This window comes from Neoarius graeffei, chromosome 21 (assembly GCF_027579695.1).
Source record: "Neoarius graeffei isolate fNeoGra1 chromosome 21, fNeoGra1.pri, whole genome shotgun sequence".
NCBI lineage: Eukaryota > Metazoa > Chordata > Actinopteri > Siluriformes > Ariidae > Neoarius > Neoarius graeffei.
This window is the reverse complement of record NC_083589.1, coordinates 46,135,032-46,159,717: the sequence shown is the minus strand read 5'-3', so window position 1 is coordinate 46,159,717 and position 24,686 is coordinate 46,135,032. Positions and strand designations below refer to the sequence as shown.

Genomic DNA, 24,686 nt, shown 5'->3' with positions numbered 1-24,686 from the left:
TTATTAGATTGTGAAATTATATCAAAATATTTTTGAAACACTTTATATTTCTAGACATTCTCTTTACATCCTGATAGCAATGAATAAATCAAATGCTCTGATAAGAAAAAGAAAAAACTCTCTCATGTATGGCAGTCGCAGGACTGTAAAAAGCCCGTCCAATCATTTCATTTGGTCCAAGTGAAATGACTGGATGGCCTACCTACCTGTCTACCTGCACCCCTGCATGTGACCAGAGTCTTCCACAAGGCTTGGCAGACGTATTGAAGACATACTGCTAAAGCTATAGGAGCTCGTTGCACAAGAATGGCAGAGAATTAACATTGAGATCTAACATTATACTTACCGCTATAAAAGCTTGTACTATGAAACAAAGCATAAAAGAAAGACTGAAGTAGAAAAGACTGTGATGAAAAAGAAGTTGGAAAAAATGCTGCCTCCACATGCTACTGGAATTATGGAAGTTAAATTATTGGAATTTATGGACGGAGTCTCCGGAGCCCAGCTTTGTTTTTACCCCAGATGAAAGTGTTTGAGTCACAAGGCAAGCTATATTATTTTCGCATTGTTAACTTCGAGAGAGAGAGAGAGAGAGAGAGAGAGAAACTAAAGGCTGGAGAGGGAACAACTATTTATCGCTGCTATAAATAAGGGATAAGAATCACTAACTTGTTTCATGGATGTTCCACAATATTAAACGTTCATTTATAAATAAAAATTTGTAATTGATTGCAAAATATTGTGGTATAAGAGGAATAAAACACTTCTGGACATGTTGTTATTGGAAATAATCATCTTTGGGGTGATGATAAAAATGCTGGGGTATATCACATCATGAATGCTCTTCTAATACCAGCATTACTCATTACATTACAGGCATTTAGCAGACACTTTTATCCAGAGTGACGTACAATGTACCCATAGTAGCCTGGGGAGCAGTTGGGGGTTAGGTGCCTTGCTCAAGGACATGTTAGTTATTCCTGCTGGTCCAGGGAACTAAACCAGTACCCTTTTGGTCCCAAAGCTACTTCTCTAACCATTAGACCATGGCTTTCCCTCATTATGGGTTATTCTTATTGCAGATTTAATGAAACATGCAGGGAAGCACGGTGGTGGAGTGGTTAGCACTATCACCTCACAGCAAGAAGGTTCTGGGTTCAAGCCCAGTGGCTGACGGGGGCATTTCTGTGTGGAGTTTGCATGTTCTCCCTGTGTCTGCATGGGTTTCCTCAGGGTGCTCCGGTTTCCCCCACAGTCCAAAGACATGCAGGTTAGGCTAATTGGTGGCTCTAAATTGACCGTAGGTGTGAACGTGAGTGCTGTCTCTATGTGTCAGCCCTGTGATGATCTGGCGACTTGTCCAGGGTGTATCCTGCCTCTCGCCCATAGTCAGCTGGGATAGGCTCTAGTTTGCCCGTGACCCTGCACAGGATAAGTGGCTACGGATAATGGATGGATGAATGGAACATGCTGTACTGAGTGTCAAATGACACTGAATGTATATTTGTTGTAGATTTTTATACAACCCCGATTCCAAAAAAGTTGGGACAAAGTACAAATTGTAAATAAAAATGGAATGCAATAATTTACAAATCTCAAAAACTGATATTGGTTTCACAATAGAACAAAGACAACATATCAAATGTCGAAAGTGAGACATTTTGAAATTTCATGACAGCAACACATCTCAAAAAAGTTGGGACAGGGGCAATAAGAGGCTGGAAAAGTTAAAGGTACAAAAAAGGAACAGCTGGAGGACCAAATTGCAACTCATTAGGTCAATTGGCAATAGGTCATTAACATGACTGGGTATAAAAAGAGCATCTTGGAGTGGCAGCGGCTCTCAGAAGTAAAGATGGGAAGAGGATCACCAATCCCCCTAATTCTGCGCCGACAAATAGTGGAGCAATATCAGAAAGGAGTTCGACAGTGTAAAATTGCAAAGAGTTTGAACATATCATCTACAGTGTGTCAGGGGAAACAGAAGAGGACCCAAGAGCGCAAGTTAAATGTTTGAGTTTTATTGATAACAGGGGAAAGGTGCATGTGCGAAGTTCAGTGGCAGGAGGACTGAGAAGCAGGGATGGCTGGTGGGAGCATGGTGGTATTGTCCGCGGTCTCCCATCCAAGTACTGGCCAGGCTTGACCCTGCTTAGCAGCAGAGATCAGACAGGATCAGGTATTGTCAGAGTAGTGAGGCTGTAAGCTAACAGCACTAGGTGGTCAGGCAGTCTCCCAGCGAGCAGTCCCTCGGCAGACAGACAAGACAGCACAACAGGCAGGAGTAGGGAACAGGCTGGAACACAGAGTCACAGATCAGGTAGCAAGATAAGGGACAGAAATGCAGGGTCAGGTTACCAGGACTGAAGAGTTGACGGAGTCAACATCTAGAAGACAATCTGACACTGAAGCTAGGGAGGACAGCAGCTTAAATACACACAGAGGAGGAGCAGGTGATGGGCAACAGCCAATGACAGCCACTGAGAGTTAATAAGAGGAAGTGTATGCGGGTGTGGCCGGTAATGCTGAGTGGAGAGGAGTGGAGATGTTATCTGACGAGAGGCAACCCACAGGTAGGACCATGACACAGTGCATAATATCATCAAAAGATTCAGAGAATCTGGAAGAATCTCTGTGCATAAGGGTCAAGGCCGGAAAACCATACTGGGTGCCCGTGATCTTCGGGCCCTTAGACGGCACTGCATCACATACGGTACAGGCATGCTTCTGTATTGGAAATCACAAAATGGGCTCAGGAATATTTCCAGAGAACATTATCTGTGAACACAATTCACCGTGCCATCCGCCGTTGCCAGCTAAAACTCTATAGTTCCAAGAAGAAGCCGTATCTAAACATGATCCAGAAGCGCAGACGTCTTCTCTGGGCCAAGGCTCATTTAAAATGGACTGTGGCAAAGTGGAAAACTGTTCTGTGGTCAGATGAATCAAAATTTGAAGTTCTTTATGGAAATCAGGGACGCCGTGTCATTCGGATTAAAGAGGAGAAGGACGACCCAAGTTGTTATCAGCGCTCAGTTCAGAAGCCTGCATCTCTGATGGTATGGGGTTGCATTAGTGCGTGTGGCATGGGCAGCTTACACATCTGGAAAGACACCATCAATGCTGAAAGGTATATCCAGGTTCTAGAGCAACATATGCTCCCATCCAGACGACGTCTCTTTCAGGGAAGACCTTGCATTTTCCAACATGACAATGCCAAACCACATACTGCATCAATTACAGCATCATGGCTGCGTAGAAGAAGGGTCCGGGTACTGAACTGGCCAGCCTGCAGTCCAGATCTTTCACCCATAGAAAACATTTGGCGCATCATAAAATGGAAGATGCGACAAAAAAGACCTAAGACAGTTGAGCAACTAGAATCCTACATTAGACAAGAATGGGTTAACATTCCTATCCCTAAACTTGAGCAACTTGTCTCCTCAGTCCCCAGACGTTTACAGGCTGTTGTAAAGAGAAAAGGGGATGTCTCACAGTGGGAAACATGGCCTTGTCCCAACTTTTTTGAGATGTGTTGTTGTCATGAAATTTAAAATCGCCTAATTTTTCTCTTTAAATGATACATTTTCTCAGGTTAAACATTTGATATGTCATCTATGTTCTATTCTGAATAAAATATGGAATTTTGAAACTTCCACATCATTGCATTCCGTTTTTATTTACAATTTGTACTTTGTCCCAACTTTTTTGGAATCGGGGTTGTAATTGTCTCATTCTGTAGTGTACTGCACTTTATATAGTTATGTGTACTGTACATAAGGAATAACAGTCAAGTTCCCAATGTTCGTAAAAGTTTCTTTTTGTTTTGTGTTTTGCAACATGGCCTAAATAAGTGAGTTTATTTATATATATATATATATATATATATATATATATATATATATATATATATATATATATATATATATAATTTTTTTACACTATGTATACAAAGCTGTATGGATGAATGACAATAAAAGCCAGCTTGATTTAAAAAAAAAATTCTTGTAAATGTATAATTTGATGACCTAGAGACAATTACTAATTGATTTCTGATGTTTCATGTCTAGATTGGGATTTTGATATTGTATCATTATTATGTACGCTGGAGTTATGATCATATGGAAGATATTGCTCTCAGTCCAGCCAACACAAGATGACAGATGTTCTGCTGTCCCTTTCAAACCTACACTGACACGATCTATAACCTTTCATTAGCTGAACAATAACTTACCTATCATTTCCACTCCCTTCATCTAACCCACAGCTCTCGCCTCCAAGTGCGTTTTTGATATGGTAATTTAACAGGAACTGTGAGTAAGACAATAGATCAGGTTTGCATTCATAACCACAGAATAAGTAAGAGCAGCACTGAGCAATTAGAAAAAAACACTGCTGTGTGTGTGTGTGTACTGGGGGTGTTCACTGATGTTTGTGCCGTGGGGTGTTTGACAGCAGGGCTAGGATAACAAAGCCTAAAAACACCTTTAAAGCATAGCGTATGCTGTTCAAGGACTGTCTTCTCCAGACTGTACTGGTCTAAATGCCAGAGGGTCAAGATTTTTAAAATCTCTATCATTGTGTTTCTAAATGGTTTAGATTTATGTACTGGGTAATTTCTTTGAAACAAAAGTCCACCATGAAAGGCTTTAAATATAAAGAGATTAAATATGTTTATGGGTGGTTCAGTGGTTAGCACGGCTGTCTCACAGCAAGAAGGTTCTGGGTTCAAATCTTGGGGCTGACGGTGGCCTTTCTATGTGGAGTTTGCATGCTGTCCCTGTATATGTGTGGGTTTACTCTGGTTTCCCCCACAGTCCAAAAACATGCAGTTAGGCAATCCAGTAAAAGACAATGGGAAACCACTACTGTAATGTTCCCTCGAAACTCTGATGAAAGTCAGAGCGGCCACGTCACAGACAGAGAAATGCATTGAGATTCTGGTGATAATTTGTTGGTTGGTGTTGTATTTTCTTGTTGTACGAAGCTGTTGTTGGTAGACATTGCTAGCACAGTTACAATGGCATTTACGAGAGAAATGTTTTCAGCAATCTCTGATGTGTGATACTAGTCAGGTTTTACTGTTAGTTCCTAAAAACAAAAGAGCAGAACTTCTTTTCTCACTCATCATTTCCCACTGACATTCAAGACTATATTAATGAGAAATATAACATGGAAGTTGTGGAGACAGCAAACGTTGGAGACAAAGTTCCAAAATTCAATGCAAATATACAACACACTTGTATAACAGAGTCATGACAGAGACTCAGCTTGGCTAGTTAGAGATATGATATGATAATGGTGTTGACAGAAGTGAGAGAGCTGGACAGAATAAAGGATTAAAACAGTGCTGCGTTGGTTTCTTTAGGCCGAGCAGGAATAATGCAGGAAAATGTATAGGAAATTGTGGGAAATAATGTAGGAAAGTGTTAACCAAAGTGAAAATGGACCAACTTGCAGATGAAAGCTCCATCCATTATCTGTAGCCACTTATCCTGTGCAGGGTCGCAGGCAAGCTGGTGCCTATCCCAGCTGACTACGGGCGAGAGGCGGGGTACACCCTGGACAAGTCGCCAGATCATCGCAGGGCTGACACATAGACACAGACAACCATTCACACTCACATTCACACCTACAGTCAATTTAGAGCCACCAATTAGCCTAACCTGCATGTCTTTGGACTGTGGGGGGAAACCCACGCAGACACGAGGAGAACATGCAAACTCCACACAGAAAGGCCCTCATCAGCCACTGGGCTCGAACCCAGGACCTTCTTGCTGTGAGGTGACAGTGCTAACCACTACACCACCGTGACGAATGAAAAAGTCAACTTTCATTCCAAAATAAATCTTGAATGCCACTGCAGATGATGTTAATGTTAATTATAAAGATTAATATGCTATTAATTCTGGGTGGATTTCTCCTTTAATTTTCTACACAGCAGGACTGTGTGGTTTCTCATCATCCTCTGAAGTAATATATAGCCATTGCTTATGTTACCATCGCTAAACCTGTTTGAGGATACTGTTTCTGTTAACTCATATAAGACTGGCTCATAAATGGAGAGTCAAGAAATGGAGGGACACGTTGTTGTTGTTGTTGTTGTTGTTGTTGTTGAAAGCATATGGACTTGCCCTTTGGCTTTCAGAGCCTTTTGCCCTCTGGTGCATTATTCTATCCTGCTGTTGTTGTGTCCTGAGAGTGGATATAAGCCGAGTCAGTAGAGATTTTATCATGACCTTTTGCTTTTATATGGGTTGTTGCATTTCCATATAGACCAGGGGTTCTCAAACATTTGCAACCTGGGCCCCCCCGACTGTAGCAAGTGTACTTTGAGCTCCCCCCCCGAAAAAAGGTAGATAAGCTATTATTATTATTATTATTATTATTATTATTGGGGCGGCATGGTGGTGTAGTGGTTAGCGCTGTCGCCTCACAGCAAGAAGGTCCGGGTTCGAGCCCCGTGGCTGGCGAGGGCCTTTCTGTGCGGAGTTTGCATGTTCTCCCCGTGTCCGCGTGGGTTTCCTCTGGGTGCTCCGGTTTCCCCCACAGTCCAAAGACATGCAGGTTAGGTTAACTGGTGACTCTAAATTGACCGTAGGTGTGAATGGTTGTATGTGTCAGCCCTGTGATGACCTGGCGACTTGTCCGGGGTGTACCCTGCCTTTCGCCCGTAGTCAGCTGGGATAGGCTCCAGCTTGCCTGCAACCCTGTAGAACAGGATAAAGCGGCTAGAGATAATGAAATGAGATGAGATTATTATTATTATCATCGGGCTGTTTTTTATTGTTGTGTATTATTGTATTATTACAATATTAGACAACACAATCCCAGATTGAAAATGTTCAATTTTACCTTATATCCTTTTAAAAATTTCTGGATCCAGACATGGTTCCGAATCACCTCCAGAATTTAAGTTCTTCATTGGGCCAAGACACATATCTCATAAAATTTTCATGAAAATCCGTCTGTACATTTTTTTTCTGCAAAGTTGCTAACAAACAAACACATGAACGAACAAACAAACTCTACAAGAGTACTGGAGGTAGTGTTCACGAATGTCTCAGTGTGACACATGAGCCTGCTTTGTTTGGCAGAGTTCTCGAATTCTCGGCTCAATTTTAGTTAAACACAGCCTCAGGTCATCCTCAATCCGTGCACGATTGCGGTACTTAGTTTTGAGCGCGGTCAGTTTTGAAAAGCCTGCCTCACACAAGAATGTTGACGCGAATGGTAGGAGAATTTTTAAGGCAACGTCACAGAGCTGGGGGTCCTCCTGCATCAGTGTTACCCAGAAGGATGTAAGAGAACAGGTGCTAAAAAGGTGCTTCAGCCTGCTGTCACTCTTCAGCTCAATAAACTATTCTTGCATTTGCAGTGACAAATTGTTTGCGGTGCAAACAAATGGGTCCCGAACCCATGAAAATGCCTGGTAGTCCTCCTTGAAATAAGAAACTAACTGCTGCTTAAGCCCAGACAGGTGATCTGCAGCTGATTGAAAAATAGAGGAGAAATCACTGCCGCGTGCCTCAGTGATGAAGTCTGCGAGGCTGGGGAACGTGTCACAATTTCCGACAATTATGCGGTCATGCCAGAGGACACGTTTTTGGATGAAACCATCCACTCTGTCAGCAAGGACCAACACACTGGAATCTTGGCCTTGCAAAGACAGATTCAAACTATTCAGTCTGTCAAATATGTCGCCCAAATACAACAAGGAAGCTAGCCACAGGGAATCATGGAAGTGCTTGGCCAGCTCCAAATTACTTTCGGTCAAAAACAACTTCACTTCTTCTCGCAGCTCATACAAGCGCTGTAACACTCTCCCTCTGGAAAGCCAGCGAACCTCTGTGTGCAAGAGCAGCTGTTCATGCCCAGAACCCATTTCCTGACAGAGGACCCCAAATAACCGTGAGTTCAACAGACGCGACTTAATGTAATTTATCATCTGAACGGCCTGTTGACGCACAGACTGGAAGAGCGTCGGCATTTTTTTCGCTGCAAGTGCCTCGCGATGGATATGAAAGCTGCAATGGTACGAACTCGACTCAACTGCATAGTGGTGTGTTTCCAATGTCTGTGATCTCTTACATACTTGAGGTGTCTCTATAAAAGTTCCTTGCTGAGATTTCAAATAATAACTCTCCATTTTCATTGGCTGGACTGAAGACAAAGTCGTTCGTTATTTGGTGGTGCAACTGTAAACCAGCCCCTTGCATTTGCCACTGAGCGGTCTGTGACCACACGCCCCACTCGCCAAGTGTCCACACCTCCCAGTTTGAGGACCACTGACTATTCACATTTCCACAGTTCTTTTTTTTTTTACACTCTATAATATTGTGTATGATTTGTTTAATTTTCTTGGAACTACAATGCTTCTTATTGAAGCTTAACATCAGACCTCAATTGTTTTTTGAATAAATTGAGACTTGAGGTCTGATGTTAAGCTTCAATAAGAAGCATTGTCAAGTCAATGCATATTAAACCGAGGGTTTTGTTGGTGATTAAGTAATCCATGACCTACTGTAGGCAGTATGTTTATATATCGTTTAACTATTCAAATTCTCCCTATGACCAGAGAATTATCTCTGTGTATGTTAGCTGTAGATTTACACTAAATATGACATATTTAACTACATTGTTCACTTTAGTGTTGAAAAGAGAGTGCAGGCAGGGTGGAGCAGTTGGAGAAGGACTTCGGGAGTCATTTGTGATCGGAAAGTCCCAGCAAAAATGAAAGCTAAGACGTATAAGACAGTAGTGAGACCAGCTGTGATGTATGGATTGGAGACCGTACCCTTAACGAAGAGACAGGAGGCAAAGTTGGAGGTGGCGGAGTTGAGGATGTTAAGGTTTGCGATGGGAGTGACAAGGTTGGACAGGATAAGGAACGAGCACATCAGAGGGACAGAAAGCTAAGAGAGATGAGACTGAGATGGTATGGGCACATCCTGAGAAGAGATGCAGAACATGTTGGAAGGAGAATGTTGAGGATGGAGCTGCCAAGCACAAGAAAACGAGGAAGGCCAAAGAGGAGATACATGGATGTGGTGAGAGAGGACATGAAAGTGGCAGGTGTGGTAGAGAAGGATGCGGAAGACAGGGAGCAATGGAGACGAAAGATCCGCTGTGGCGACCCCTAATCGGGAGCAGCCAGAAGAAGAAGTTCACATTAGTGTTGAAAGATTAGTGAAGAAAACTCTGTATGTGTGGTACGATCATTATCCATTTGACCCTGTAATACGCTGTCTTTCTCATGATCATGCGTGTGAAAAAATCACTCTGTTTTCTTCTGGGCTGTTCTGTTTAGTCATTCAACTAGAAATTAATATGAGGTCTTTTTTTGTACTTCAGTGACTGATTTAGAATTAGGTTCCGAATAAATTTCATTATTAAAGCCATATATTCCTTGAATGCCCCCGTTAATTTTCCAGAGCCTATCCTAGGAACACTGGGTGTGAGGAGGAAATACATCCTGGATAGGACACTAGTCCATCTCATGACTCACCATACATACACATTCACACTCACACACACACACACTCATTCACATCTTGCAATCCACCTACGAGCATTTTTTGAAAGTGGAGAACCCAGAGGGAAAACCGTACAAACACGGGTAGAACATGCAAAACTCCAAACACATAATAAAAACCACCGTGTAGTGATTTTAATTTTTAAACTTAAATATATTCTATTCAGGCGGCACGATGGTGTAGTGGTTAGCGCTGTCGCCTCACAGCAAGAAGGTCCGGGTTCGAGCCCCGTGGCCGGCGAGGGCCTTTCTGTGCAGAGTTTGCATGTTCTCCCCGTGTCTGCGTGGGTTTCCTCCGGGTGCTCCGGTTTCCCCCACAGTCCAAAGATATGCAGGTTAGGCTAACTGGTGACTCTAAATTGACCGTAGGTGTGAATGTGAGTGTGAATGGTTGTCTGTGTCTATGTGTCAGCCCTGTGATGACCTGGCGACTTGTCCAGGGTGTACCCCGCCTTTCGCCCGTAGTCAGCTGGGATAGGCTCCAGCTTGCCTGCAACCCTGTAGAACAGGATAAAGCGGCTAGAGATAATGAGATGAGATGAGATATTCTATTCACCTCCCTCACCTCTGCCTCTGTCATTCCTGCTTGTGTGTGTGTGTGGGGATGAGGTGAGAAGGTTCTTGACTCTCTGGGATTACTCCACACATTATGCTCTAGCTGGAAGACAGAAAGAAGCAACTCTGTCATTTTATGAGTGTAATTACTGTATGCCTCTCTCCAATTTGTCTATGAGAAGAACAACAATAATAGCCTTGCTGTCTTAGGCGTTTTCCTTTTTTCCTTGTGTCTTAACATTTAACTAAACTGTGTTTAATCTGACACTTTTGGAAGAAGACTTTTCCGCTCTACAGCTAAATGCAGATTTAATGTGTTACTCAGCCAACCCGCCATGTAGGAACATGTTGAAATGTGTGTAGAAACGTTGAATATAAACCCGAGACAAACAGCTCATGTGTCATCTTGTGTATTTGCTGTTGGTTGGCAAAGTGGGCCAAATTATAATCTTTTGTAAATACCATATAATAGATTAAACAGTCTGTGATACTGAATTCTCAAATTTGCCGTTCTTTGAATTCTCTCCATTAAACGTAGCTATTAATGAGCCAAAGGGAGGTTGTACAAACTATTAACTGCAGAGGTGCCAATAGTAGTAGCACGTGTTTTTGTTGAAAATAATTATTTCTTGATGAGGGATTTGTTTTTCTCTGAACAAATTTATTTCAATTAAAGGTTGGATTTTTCTCTTTTTTTCAGTGTGGGATGAAGCTACTTCACCAAAAGATGGATTTTTTTCTCACCCTTTCTACTAATCTTTACAAGGGGTGCCAATACTTGTGGACTGAACTGTATTATATATATATATATATATATATATATATATATATATATATATATATATATAAGTCGTACATGAGCTGATAGCCGACAAGGTGTGCCGAGCCACCGAGTTATTCCACTCAAGCCATGTACGACAAGATTGAGTGGAATAACTGTTTTATTCTATCCACATTCACAAGATTTTGAGAAATAGAGCATCTTTATTTTTTGCAAATATGATAAATAAAATCTTTATACAAAACATCCGACAAAGTAATTTCCGCTTAAAATGTAAACAAACCAGTGAAATGACAGTAGTAATTTGTGAAAAATTTTATCATAATAATGCTTGAAAAAATTAAAAAAGATACGTTCTTTCCGTCAAATACTATCTTTACATATTTTGTTCCTTTTTTTATTTTTTGGAGTTTTGTTTTTGAGTAGAGTTTTTATTTCATCCTTAGTTGGTTCAGCAACACGCTTTGCCATTTTTTTTCTCTGCTCATGGTATATGAGCTGATATCCTAGTAGTAGAATAGCCAATCAGAGCGTGCGGTTGCTCATATCCAGTGAATGTGGATAGAATACACTACAAAAAATTGAAAACTGAATTTGAGGAGAAAATTACTGAAAAATATTGAAATTATCTTGCTGCATGGACAGATATTTTTACTTGATAAGACATCTTAAGCCTCACTCTCAACCTACCATATGCGCTGCTACGGGCGGTCTATGGTAAAAAAAAAAAAATTGGCAAAACCGTGCTTGAGACTTGCGCGAGACTTGCATGTGTTCAGCGCCGTAGAAGGTCGCAGACTGCCCGTGGAGACTTTTGGTCCTGCACGTGCAAATTCTACGGGTCTTGTGACAAATCTAGAACGCATACACTATGTACGTGACCCGTATTCCTTTTGTACGCCTGAACCAGGTCAGCAGCGCTTTTTGCGATGACAGTAAGACTCATGAGTGACGCACGGTCATTGTACGAGTGACGTGCCTCAGAAGTACTACACAAGTACTCCACAATTGCTATTTGTGCGGCCCGCAAGACAGAAGTACATCTCACTTTCTACCCCTATGTGTGGCGTGCACGCAGCACACGCGGCCTGCACGCAACACGAGGGGCAAGACTCTGGGTATGTATATTGGGGAGGAACCAAGGAACCAATCATGTAGCGTGTAGCATTGTAGAAAGGAAGAAGACCACCTCATTTGCTGTTTTTATTTGAGTATATGTTTAATCTGCCATGCAAACATCAAATAATAAAACATGAGTATAAGGGAATAACGCATTTTATTACAATGTAAAAAATCCCAACTAAATAGCCCAACAGTTTGAGCACTGAAACACACTCTGACTCCGAACTGCTGTCCTGCTCCTAGTCCTGCTGAGTGGTGGGACGGGGTGTCGGGATGTCCTTGTCCTTATCACTGAGCATTGCACAATGGCCTGACAGCGATGATGGGATTGCAATGTCCTCACTTCTGGGCGTCGTTAGCTGAAACATACATGAAAATCAGCATATATAATATTAATTACATAAGCATATAGATACCGAAATGAATGTTTAAAGCATGTGTATTTACCTGTGAAAATCCCTCTGGCGGGGTGCTGTGCCTTCGGCCGTCTTGAAAGCATACTTCTCCCTGTCCATGCAGGGCTCGCTGATGCTGCTACCGTCATTATCAAATTCTTCCTCCTCCTCTGCTGTTTCAGGCTGGGTTACTTCACTTTTGCTCGCTTCTTCTTGGGTCCCATTTTCTAAACTTTAAACTGAAAATTTTTAAAATTTTCCCACAAAATATCCACTGTTCTTCAGTCAAACGACAGATGCAGAATGCTGCAGACACGCTGGTTTTATACCCACTCCTGGCTTGCGTCGCATGCAAGTTATGAGTGATTGTAACGTGCTAATCACGTGCGTCACACATGCTTCACAAGTGCGGCCCGTACTCCTAGCGCAGGAAACTGTTAAAATGCAAGTCACACGCACTCCACACTCACTGAACACGCACTGATCACCTGCATCAGACATACAGTATGCTTTCCACGGGCTAACGGCGCAATTTTTCCCACGCCTCGAGGAAGTCAGGCGTGCAATCTGTACTTGACAAGTACTTTGCTCGTACTCCTCCCCCAAACTTGCCCCCGGGTTCACTGCGATCCTGCGGCATGGCTGCGAGCTACCAAATCCTGCGACCGGTGCATGTCCAAAACACGGCGGGTTGTGAGTGAGGCTTTAGAATAAGTTGGTTGCAATCTAGAACTACTTTTAATAATCTCAGAATTGGTGTCTTGTATTAATCTAATAGGAAATGTTAGATTATTTCAACTGTTTTCAAGATATTTTCACTTGCTAAGATATCATTTTTTGCAGTGTGTGTGTGTATATATATATATATATATATATATATATATATATATATAATTTTTGATTTGTTTTATTTTTACAGGGGAAAACCCATGAGTCTAGAGGATTGTGCACAAACAAAACAAAAACAGTATGACCTCGAACCACATTTTTTCTTATGAAATCCTGCATAGTCATAATCATACCCCTATGGAAAAAGTTAATCTGTGCTTTGGATGCCGTAGATGTTTGACTCCAGAAGCACATGGCAGATGATTTTGGCCATGAGCGTTCCTCATTCATGAATTGTGCAATTGGGTCAGTTGAAGTAGCTAATTAAACCAACTGATCATCGCCCTGTATATGGCCCACTAATGTATGTGTGTGTGTATGTGCAAAAGTGAGAGCACTCCCAGAGCAGTTTCAGATTCCTCCCATTAACCTAAATTATCTCTCAACTCGTATGAGAAGTGTGTCGTCATGAAGAGCACTACAATCTATTTCTGTTGTGCCATGGTTAAAGACATACGAAGATGAGAATGAAGTTCAGCACCCTTGCCTGACATATTTGACAGGGTATTTCTATATTCTGCCTCATAATGTGTTGGACCTTTAAATGAGTCACTCTTGCTGTCTGCTGGCTCTGCATCAGCAGTAAGGCTCATTGTAAGTTTAACTCTCTGAAGCCTTCCCAAACTGTCATCTTAGATTTTGCCTTTTTTGGTTTTGTTGACTCCATGTGAAATCTTGTGTGGGGAAACAATTGCTGGTGCGCAATCGTCATGAAGAAACTGTGAAACCCCACCCAAGCAGGAAAACATAGCTAAGAATAGCCCATGACTTTTCCACCACCCTCACACACGGGAGTTCCTGTAGGCTCTATCTGATCAGGAGACATACTGTAGCTTTCCTGGATTGGGACACTGGAGTAAGTCACAGGCTTCACGTATGCATGTACAGGGTGCAACATTGCAAGTAGTTTCTGGTAAAGGACTCTGGATAAATCACAAGGGTCTTAGTCAACACAACACCTTTAAATGCAATCTTGTGGCTTTGCTGTGACTACAGATGTCTTGTTTAGAGTTGTATCCAGGCCCACAGTGGATATTGCTCAGGTGTGGGACAATCCATTATAAAAGGTCCTCCACACACTTTCCACTGACATTAGCGTGGCTAATTAATGCCATGCCTACACCGAAATCTAACCCTCATCTTAACGTCTCATCTCATTATCTCTAGCCGCTTTATCCTTCTACAGGGTCGCAGGCAAGCTGGAGCCTATCCCAGCTGACTACGGGCGAAAGGCGGGGTACACCCTGGACAAGTCGCCAGGTCATCACAGGGCTGACACATAGACACAGACAACCATTCACACTCACATTCACACCTACGGTCAATTTAGAGTCACCAGTTAACCTAACCTGCATGTCTTTGGACTGTGGGGGAAACCGGAGCACCCGGAGGAAACCCACGCGGACACGGGGAGAACATGCAAACTCCGCACAGAAAGGCCCTCGCCGGCCCCGGGGCTCGAACCCGGACCTTCTTGCTGTGAGGCGACAGCGCTAACCACTACACCACCGTGCCGCCCTCATCTTAATGTCAGTAACCAAAAGGAAATCTTTTGGTTCTTTTAATTTTTTTTTTAAACAAAAGCTGCAGTTTTTAATATCTGTAATTATTCTATCCACATTCACTGGATATGAGCAATCGCACACTCTGATTGGCTACTCTACTACTAGGCTATCAGCTCATATACTGTCAGTACAGCAAAAAAAAAAAAATGGCGGCTCATGTTGCTGAACCAATCGAGGACGAAATAAAAACTCTACTCGAAAACAAAATCCCCCCCCCCCAAAAAAATGCAACAAAATATGGAATAAAAGTATTTGATAGTAAACACGTCTCTTTATTTTTCAAGAATTATTATAATAATGTTTTTCACAAATTGCTCCCGTCATTTCGCCGGTTTGTTTACATTCTAAGTGGAAATTATTTTGTTGGACGTTTTGTATAAAGTTTTTATTCATTGAATTTGCAAAAAATTAAAATAAAAATACTCTGTTTCTGGGCAGCAAGGTGGCATAGTGGTTAGCACTGTTGCCTCACAGCAAGAAGGTCCTGGGTTCGAGCCCAACGGCCAGCAAGGGCCTTTCTGTGTGGAGTTTGCATGTTCTCCCCGTGTCCGTGTGGGTTTCCTCCGGGTGCTCCGGTTTCCCCCACAGTCCAAAGACATGCAGGTTAGGTTAACTGGCGACTCTAAATTGACCATAGGTGTGAATGTGAATGGTTGTCTGTGTCTATGTGTCAGTCCTGTGATGACCTGGCGACTTGTCCAGGGTGTACCCCGCCTTTCACCCGTTGTCAGCTGGGATAGGCTCCAGCTTGCCTGCGACCCTGTAAAACAGGATAAGTGGCTACAGATGATGGATGCTCTGTTTCTCAAAATCAAGTGAATGTAGATAGAATCTCGTCGTACGTGGCTTATAGCCAACTCGGCGCTACGCACCTCCTCAGTTATCAGCTCATGTACGACTCGATTTTGTGGAATAACTGTTACTTAGGCTCAACAGTTTCAGGAGGTATATAAGATTTTTCCATGGAAAACATAGCAGACCAAACCACTTTAAAAAATATGGGCAGTAATATGAGGTTAACTTATCCGATGAGTTTCAAAAAGTTAATAAATCGAGACCATCATAGTTTTATCAAACAGACATATTTCAAATAGTCCTATTCTGCATGTCTGTGGACTACTAAACCCTCCTGAGTCCCTCACCTAGCCTGGCCCTGGGACGGTTTCCCCTGTTGTCAGTAGGACTAGCTGGACGAGCATTTCCATGTGCAATAGTCTTGTCAATATACTCTGTTAACTTTGCTGTCATGGATAAGCGGTAATATGGTGATGCTAACTGGCGCTGTCTTTGTACAAAGCAACATATACTAATTCCAGAAGATATGAAAATCAGTTAAATCAGGAACCTTAATGTTTCATAAGTTTGTAACTGTGTGCTGTAGATTCACGGGTTATGTGCGTTTTATGCTAAACATCAACTGGCATTTAAATAGCACTGTGCCATGGTTTGTATATCGATAACCTCGTGATTAAATCTTTTACTCAGTGAAGTAGCAGAAAAACACATTGGTGTAACTTACATCTGAGTGTGCACAGCTGAGTGCCACATGATTGCTGAGAGCTGTGAGTGATAGTGGCCTACAGTAGGGAGCGGACTCACATTCCTGATGCTAGAGAGCATATTTGGCATTCCTGACTGCTTGCAGACCCTATCTCTCTCAATGAGCTGTTTCAACGATTTCTTCAAAGATTTCTTCACTCATTTCCCTCCAAGCCTGTAAGAGAAGACTCATGCTATCAGCAGAGAACAGGAGAACATTCATACAGCAAAGACACAGCAAAAACTGGCCTGCTTGAGATGATGTTTTTGGTCGTTATTGTTATATGGATTGTTGTAAGATCGATATAATTTTAAAGCAGAGTTTCTCAACTCAGGTTCTCCACATATTCAAGGTTTCCTAACTCCCAACACACTTGTCTGACCCAACTCATGAAGGGCTTAGTAATTAGATGAACCGATGAGCTGGATTAGGTGTGTTGGGATTTGTGAGGCCTTGAAACTGCCCTGGACTGGGGTTGAGAAACACTACAGTATCGTTGTATGGTGTCGCCTGCACTTCACTGTTTGTTTAACATTATCTCATTATCCACTGCATCTGTAGCCTTCTGGCACGGTTTCTCTCACATATTTCCCTCAAGTGAGAAAACAGGAAGAGTCCTGTTTCACTGAAACTTGCTAGCAATAGAAGTCACGGGGAAACTGTAAAATTCATTTAATAAATATTTAAAATATGCAAAACCAGAATTACAACTGTCTATTTTTGCATTAACATTTACTGATTACTCCGTCAACGGCACTTACTGTAGACTTCCATTAGTTTGAATAAATGGGATTTCTGTTCTTTTCGCAGGGTGTAGGGACATGCAAGAGTTTTTCTGTATGTAACACTAAACATATGGTCGATTGACATTTGAGTCAAAGAAATCACAGGGAATTCCTTTAAACTGCCATTAGGCTACTTTTAAAATTCTGTATAAATAGCCGTCACATTTCCTTTCTATCAGACTGTATTTATAAAAGATCATATAATAAATAATAAGGGATTTAGCAGGGAGTACTTTCACTGGCAGCAATGTGGGAAGAGTTTGATTTATGTGTTATTATATTGAATATTTAGTTATTATATTGAATTGAATTCCACATATCATGGAAATGTAATTAAAACAAATGTTCATTATAACTTTCCGGGCTAACTATAGTGTACTTGAAGAGTTTAAATAACTTATGTTTTTGGATTCCTTGATTTGTGTTTTTGGCATCAAAATGACTCTTTTATGATCTTAATTAAGCCTCTGTTTAATTAGTCTGAGAGGTTGTACACACAGCGGTTAACTATTGCCATGATTAAAAGAATACATTTTGCAATTTTGAAACGACAGCTTGAAATTATAATGATGATGATGATTATTATTATTATTAGGGCAGCATGGTGAGCAGTAGGTAAGTAGCCTACAATAAGTAAAAGAAGTACTAGTATATAAATATTAATCACTAGTGGGTGGCCTTAGTGAAAACATGCTTTAAAACAAGTCATCATTATAACTTTGTGGGCTAACTATCGCGTACTTGAGGAGTTTAAATAGTTACCTTTTCAGGATTCCTTGATTTGTGTTTTTGGCATCAAAATGACTCTTTTATAGCATAAATCCATGATCTTAATTAAGCCTCTGCTGAATTAATCTGAAAGGCTGTTGCCATGATTAAAAGAATACATTTTGCAATTTTGAAATGAAAGCATGAAATTATTATTATGGCAACATGGTGAACAGTAGGTAGAGGTGCAGCCTCACAGCTCCAGAGACCTGAGCTCCTTAACTCAGGTTACTGTCTGCGTGGAGTTGTGTATATTTGTCCTTGTGTGTTTCCTCTGGGTTCTCTGGTTTCCTCCAACCTCTGCTCACACTGCATTGTGCCCAGCGGTCCCAGAATAATAATAATTTACTTTATTTTTTTCACGGTCCGGTTTCCATCAAATTGTGCGCTCTGATTGGCTCATGAGCAGTCCGGAATCCTATGATACAGACCCTGGTTACGGACCTTTGGCGACTCGCGCGTTCAAAACAACAACAAACATAGTAGCAATTTTTTGTCAACATTTATTTTTGCATTTCTCAGTATGATAGCATTAATTTTACAGCATGGATAGCGATAATGGGTGGCACGGTGGTGTAGTGGTTAGCGCTGTCGCCTCACAGCAAGAAGGTCCTGGGTTCGAGCCCAGCGGCCGACAAGGGCCTTTCTGTGCAGAGCTTGCATGTTCTCCCCGTGTCCGCGTGGGTTTCCTCCGGGTGCTCCGGTTTCCCCCACAGTCCAAAGACATGCAGGTTAGGTTAACTGGTGACTCTAAATTGACCGTAGGTGTGAATGTGAGTGTGAACGGTTGTCTGTGTCTATGTGTCAGCCCTGTGATGACCTGGTGACTTGTTCAGGGTGGACCCCGCCTTTCGCCCGTAGTCAGCTGGGATAGGCTCCAGCTTGCCTGCGACCCTGTAGAACAGGATAAAGCGGCTAGAGATAATGAGATGAGATAGCGATAACGACAGTGTTCACAGTGAAAGTGAGTTTTACTACCCTGATGAAGACGAAATAAAAGAAAACATTTCAGGAGAAAGCCGAAAACGAGCTTGTAGCAGGTTTGTTCTAAATATGGTTTCACTTTCAGGCGCTCTCATTTTCTGTTAGAATTTGGTAAAGAAAAAAATAAATATATTATTTACTAGCTTAAGGTCGGTCCGTATCGTGAAATACCGTGACCCAGGTCTTGAAAATACTGACCTCAGCCCAGAGGCCAAGGTCAGTATTTTCAAGACCTCGGTCACGGTATTTCATGATACGGACCAACCTTAAGCTGCTAAATAATATATATTTATTTTCAGAAGGTTAATAACCAATTTAGCGCATGCTAATCTTACACTGGGCCTTCTTTTTGGCAGAGGTTTTACACCAGATGCCCTTCCTGACGCAATCCTCCCCAGTCTATCTGGGCTTGGAACCAACACTAAGCATGCACTGTCTTGTTCAACCCCAGTGGCTGGGTATTTTACCTAATCTGCATGCCTTTGAACTGTGGAGGAAATCCACACAGGCACAGGGAGAACATGCAAACTCCACACAGAAAGGCCCCTGTCAGCCATGGGGTTTGAACCTGGAACCTTCTTTCTGTGAGGTGATAGTACTAACCACTGTACCACCATCTCACCCAAATAGGTGGTTATTGAAAGAGGTTATGAAGATGAATGATTTTTTTTAGGAGATGGGAGGAAGTGGGAAGATCATTCATTCATTCATTCATTCATGATACTGCTTATCCATTAATGGTTGTGGGGAGTGGGAGCTAATCCTGGCTGACGTTAGGCAAAAGGCGGGGTACACCCTGGACAGGTCGCCAGTCTATTGCTGGGTTTCACGTGATGTCACATCCGCCTCATTAATTATTCAAACTTTAGCTGGTGGTCTACCAAAGCTCAGTTGACAAAGCGTTTGTACGGAGAAGGTGCATTGCTCGCATCAAAAATGCCTTACGCTTGCGTTGTTTTAGGTTGTTCGTATCGATCAAACTGTGAAACTGATAAAAGTTTCTGCAGGGTTCCCTGTGAACTAATAAAAAAGGCTGAACGAACACAGGATTTCACAAAAAGACGTTGAGAAAGGTGGCTTTTGAACCTCTCACTGAAATCGAAGGGAACCGAGTCGAAGCATGCTCGAGTTTGCAGTGATCACTTGGTGAAAGGTTTGTCTATCCCTCTCAGCTACAGTATGTCCTTAGTGTTTTCCAAGTACTTTTCTTGCTATGTGATGTTATTTTACAGGACTTTTTTAGTCACGAAGCACTAAAGTCCCCAGCTGTTTCTTTGTTTACTCCTCACAAAGTCTATATGCATGAAGGTCGCAACAAAATTCTCCCCCAGCCGTACAGTTACAATGCGCCGTGATCACTTCTCCGTCTTGTTTAACTAAGATCCAGGTCTTTAAAGGGGTTTCTGATGAACTTTGTGAATGATTTACCTGAGAGATAAGAGCCAACACAAGTGAGAATCAAGTGAACTGTTGTTTGTTTACACTTCAACTTGTAGCGCTTCGTTGTAAAGATGCAAATGAAAAGCTTAAAAAAAACAGACTTACACTGGCAAAAACAATACAGGATTCATTCAGCAGCGACTTCATATCAAGGTCCTTTACCCAGCCAAATACAAAAAAGTTGTAAGCCTCCATACTCTTCCACATTTGATTTGTGGTGTAGAAGGATGTCTGGAACACCAGATAGTTCGAGATGTTGAACTTGACTGAAGGGTAGTTTTCAAGATTGTATGACAAATCCTTCTTTCCCAGACTGTAGGGGCCGATTCCATTGCACATAGCAATCTTCTGAATATATCTAAAGCGAGCAGTGGCTCCTAGATTATGTGCATACCACCAGCTATAAGTTATCGCTAGTTGTTTGCACTACGGCAGCCATTTAGACCACCAGCTATTTCACTTCCGGTAGAACCGCTAAGGAAAGTCATGTGGCTGAAACCCAGCAATTGTGTGACTAACACAGAGAGACAGACAGACATTCACACTCTTATTCACACCTTTGGGCAATTTCGAGTCGCCAGTTGACTTAATCCTCATGTCTTTGGACTGTGAGAGAAAACTGGAGCACTGGGAGGAAACCCACACAGACACAAGTAGAACATGCAAACTCCACACAGAAAGATACCCACTGGTCAGCTTGTTTGTTCAAACCCAGAACCTGTGCTTGAGGAGACCATCCATCCATTATCAGTAGCCGCTTATCCTGTTCTACAGGGTCGCAGGCAAGCTGGAGCCTATCCCAGCTGACTATGGGCGAGAGGTGGGGACTATGAGCAGGGTACACCCTGGACAAGTCGCCAGGTCATCACAGGGCTGACACAGAGACAAACAACCATTCACACCAACGGTAAATTAGAGCCACCAATTAACCTAACCTACACTTCATGTGGGGGAAACGGGAGCACCCGGAGGAAACCCACGCAGACACAGGGAGAACATGCAAACTCCACACAGAAAGGCCCTCACCGGCCACTGGGCTCGAACCCAGGACCTTCTTGTTGTGAGGCGACAGTGCTAACCACTACACCACCGTGCCACCTGAGGAGACCATAATAATAATAACCATAATAATGTGCAAATACTCAGCTTTCTGTTTATCCATCCATCCATCCATTATCTGTAGCCACTTATCCTGTTCTACAGGATCGTAGGCAAGCTGGAGCCTATCCCAGCTGACTATGGGCAAGAGCCAGGGTACACCCTGGACAAGTCGCCAGATCATCGCAGGGCTGACACACAGAGACAAACAACCATTCACCCTCACAGTCAATTTAGAGCCACCAATTAGCCTAACCTACATGTCTTTGGACTGTGTGGGAAACTGGAAGAAACCCACGCAGACACAGGGAGAACATGCAAACTTCACACAGAAAGGCCCTCGCCGGCCACTGGGCTCGAACCCAGGACCTAATTGCTGTGCGGCGACAGTGCTAACCACTACACCTCCATGCTGCCTGAGGAGACCATAATCCATCCATCCATCCATTATTTGTAGCCGCTTATCCTGTCCTACACGGTCGCAGGCAAGCTGGAACCTATCCCAGCTGACTATGGGTGATAGCCGGGGTACACCCTGGACAAGGGGACAGGGCTGACACATAGAAACAAACAACCATTCACACTCACGGTCAATGTGTGGGAAACCAGAGGAAACCCATGCAGACACGGGGAGAACATGCAAACTCCATACAGAAAGGCCTTCACTGGCCACTGGGCTCTAACCCACTGAGGCGACAATGCTAACCACTACACCACCATGCCACCTGAGGAGACCATAATCCATCCATCCATCCATCCATTATCTGTAGCCGCTTATCTTGTCCTACAGGGTCACAGGCAAGCTGGAACCTATCCCAGCTCTTATCACAGGGCTGACACATGGAAACAAACAACCATTCACACTCACGATCAATTTAGAGTCACCAATTAGCCTAACCTGCATGTCTTTGGACTGTGTAGGAAACTGGAAGAAACCCAGTCAGAAAGGCCCTGGATGGTTACTGGGCTCGAATCCAGTGAGGTGACAGTGCTAACCACTATACCACCATTTCATCTGAGGAAACCATAATAATAATATGCTTTCTGTTTACATAAACCAAATTTCATCTCATCTCATTATCTCTAGTCGCTTTATCCTGTTCTACAGGGTCGCAGGCAAGCTGGAGCCTATCCCAGCTGACTACGGGTGAAAGGCGGGGCACACCCTGGACAAGTCGCCAGGTCATCACAGGGCTGACACATAGACACAAACAACCATTCACACACAGTCAATTTAGAGCCACCAATTAGCCTAACCTGCATGTCTTTGGACTGTGTAGGAAACTGTCAGTCAGAAAGGCCCTGGATGGTTACTGGGCTCGAATCCAGTGAGGCGACAGTGCTAACCACTACACCACCATTTCATCTGAGGAGACCATAATAATAATAATAATAATATGCTTTCTGTTACATAAACCGAATTTAATTTCCACTCAGGCGGCACGGTGGTGTAGTGGTTCGCGCTGTCGCCTCACAGCAAGAAGGTCCGGGTTCGAGCCCCGAAACACAAACAAATTGAAGAGCTGCTGACTTCCTTTTGGAGAGGGACGCCCTTGATTTGTGCACAAGTTGGATCCTGTATCAAAGTTCAAACGTTATTCTCTTTGTGTATGGAATGTTATGAATATTTTTCACAAGACCTTAATCGCCACGCTTGTGCGGTCTTAATCAGTATTCAGATTTGGATGAGGAGCATTACTTGTTCAGCATACCCTGTGTGTGTGTATATATATATATACATAAACCGAATTTAATTTCCACTCAGGCGGCACGGTGGTGTAGTGGTTCTCACTGTCGCCTCACAGCAAGAAGGTCCGGGTTCGAGCCCCGGGGCCGGCGAGGGCCTTTCTGTGCGGAGTTTGCATGTTCTCCCCGTGTCCGCGTGGGTTTCCTCCGGGTGCTCCGGTTTCCCCCACAGTCCAAAGACATGCAGGTTAGGTTAACTGGTGACTCTAAATTGACCGTAGGTGTGAATGGTTGTCTGTGTCTATGTGTCAGCCCTGTGATGACCTGGCGACTTGTCCAGGGTGTACCCCGCCTTTCGCCCGTAGTCAGCTGGGATAGGCTCCAGCTTGCCTGCGACCCTGTAGGACAGGATAAAGCGGCTAGAGATGATGAGATGAGATGAATTTCCACTCAAATAAATAGTCATCTTTTTGTTCGGCTGCTGAGACACATTAAGCTTTGGAGAGAGTTCCAACATGTCCCTAGTACGCTTTTGTATTGATCCTGTTCCGGATCCATTAGCAGGCACGGCGCATCGGGGGCGGGGCCGTGACGTCACGTCGAACTCCAACCCGTCAGACGCTTGAGCAAAGAGAGAGAGAGAGAGCGAGCAAACGGGGATTGGAGCTAATCTTGTGAGTACCGGATCCGTCGGCTTTTCTAATGTGTCAGTTTGTATTTTGGGAAGGGGATTCGAAATGTGTAATTCTGTCAGGACAGACCCGGATGTCGCGAGCGGCCTTTCGTTTTTCCACTGCGTGCGTTTGATCGGCGCGCGAGCTGCTCTCACGCGCGCACGCACGCACAGAGAGCGAGCGCGAGGAGACCGGCTCACCACCAGCGCGCGCTTTGCGGAAGAGCAGGTCAAACGGCGAGAACATGGCGGAGCTTCTGAGTGAAACACTTCAACTCGTACCGTTTCAGAGACGCCGCTGTGTCCGTGTGTAGCTCCGGCCGGGGTTGCCGGTGTGAAGCGGGACACTTTAATCAGCGTGTCCGTGTATGGTGTGAAAACCCGGGCTTTGAATTGTTGACGCTGTTTTATCCGCCGCTGTGTGGAAGTTGGAGCGGAAATGGAAAAGTTGTTGTACTAGTGTAAGCGGAGCTGGGCGTGTGAAGCCTCACAGCGTTTAAATGGCAACGAATGAAAGCTCCTGCGTTACATTGTGTCGCTCTGTTAACATTTATAAGCGTCTCGCAGTCGTGGTGAGCTTCCGGGCAGGTTTATTTCATGCCTTTCTGGAACGCAGTGCCCTGCTCTGACTGAGTGTCTGATTAGCGGCCCCACCTAGTTCAGCTCTCAGGCCAAGTCCGGTTTATTCTACACACAAATGGCACAATTCTGCTCCACAACTGCACATTAACAGCTGTGGGGTTTAAACCAAACACATCAGGCTTTTTGTTTATTGCTTTCCCTTTTATATATATAGCCTGTAGTCATTGTGGTCCACCCTAAAGGTTCTTTACATGGCTTTTTGATAAAGGGTACTCGGATGGTACCCTTA

General features: G+C 43.3%; 1 protein-coding gene across 4 annotated transcripts in view; it reads left to right on the top strand.

Moving 5' to 3' along the window:
• rap1b (RAP1B, member of RAS oncogene family) overlaps positions 1-24,686 on the top strand; it is a 441,802-nt gene that overhangs the window by 304,201 nt on the left and 112,915 nt on the right. The window contains exon 1 of one of the 4 annotated variants that reach the window (XM_060903250.1): positions 23,735-23,816. The exons of the other annotated variants lie outside the window; for them this stretch is intronic. The gene's annotated coding sequence lies outside the window, so the exon portion shown is untranslated. Of the gene's footprint in view, positions 1-23,734; positions 23,817-24,686 lie in introns of those variants that run through there. 4 annotated transcript variants of the gene reach the window in all.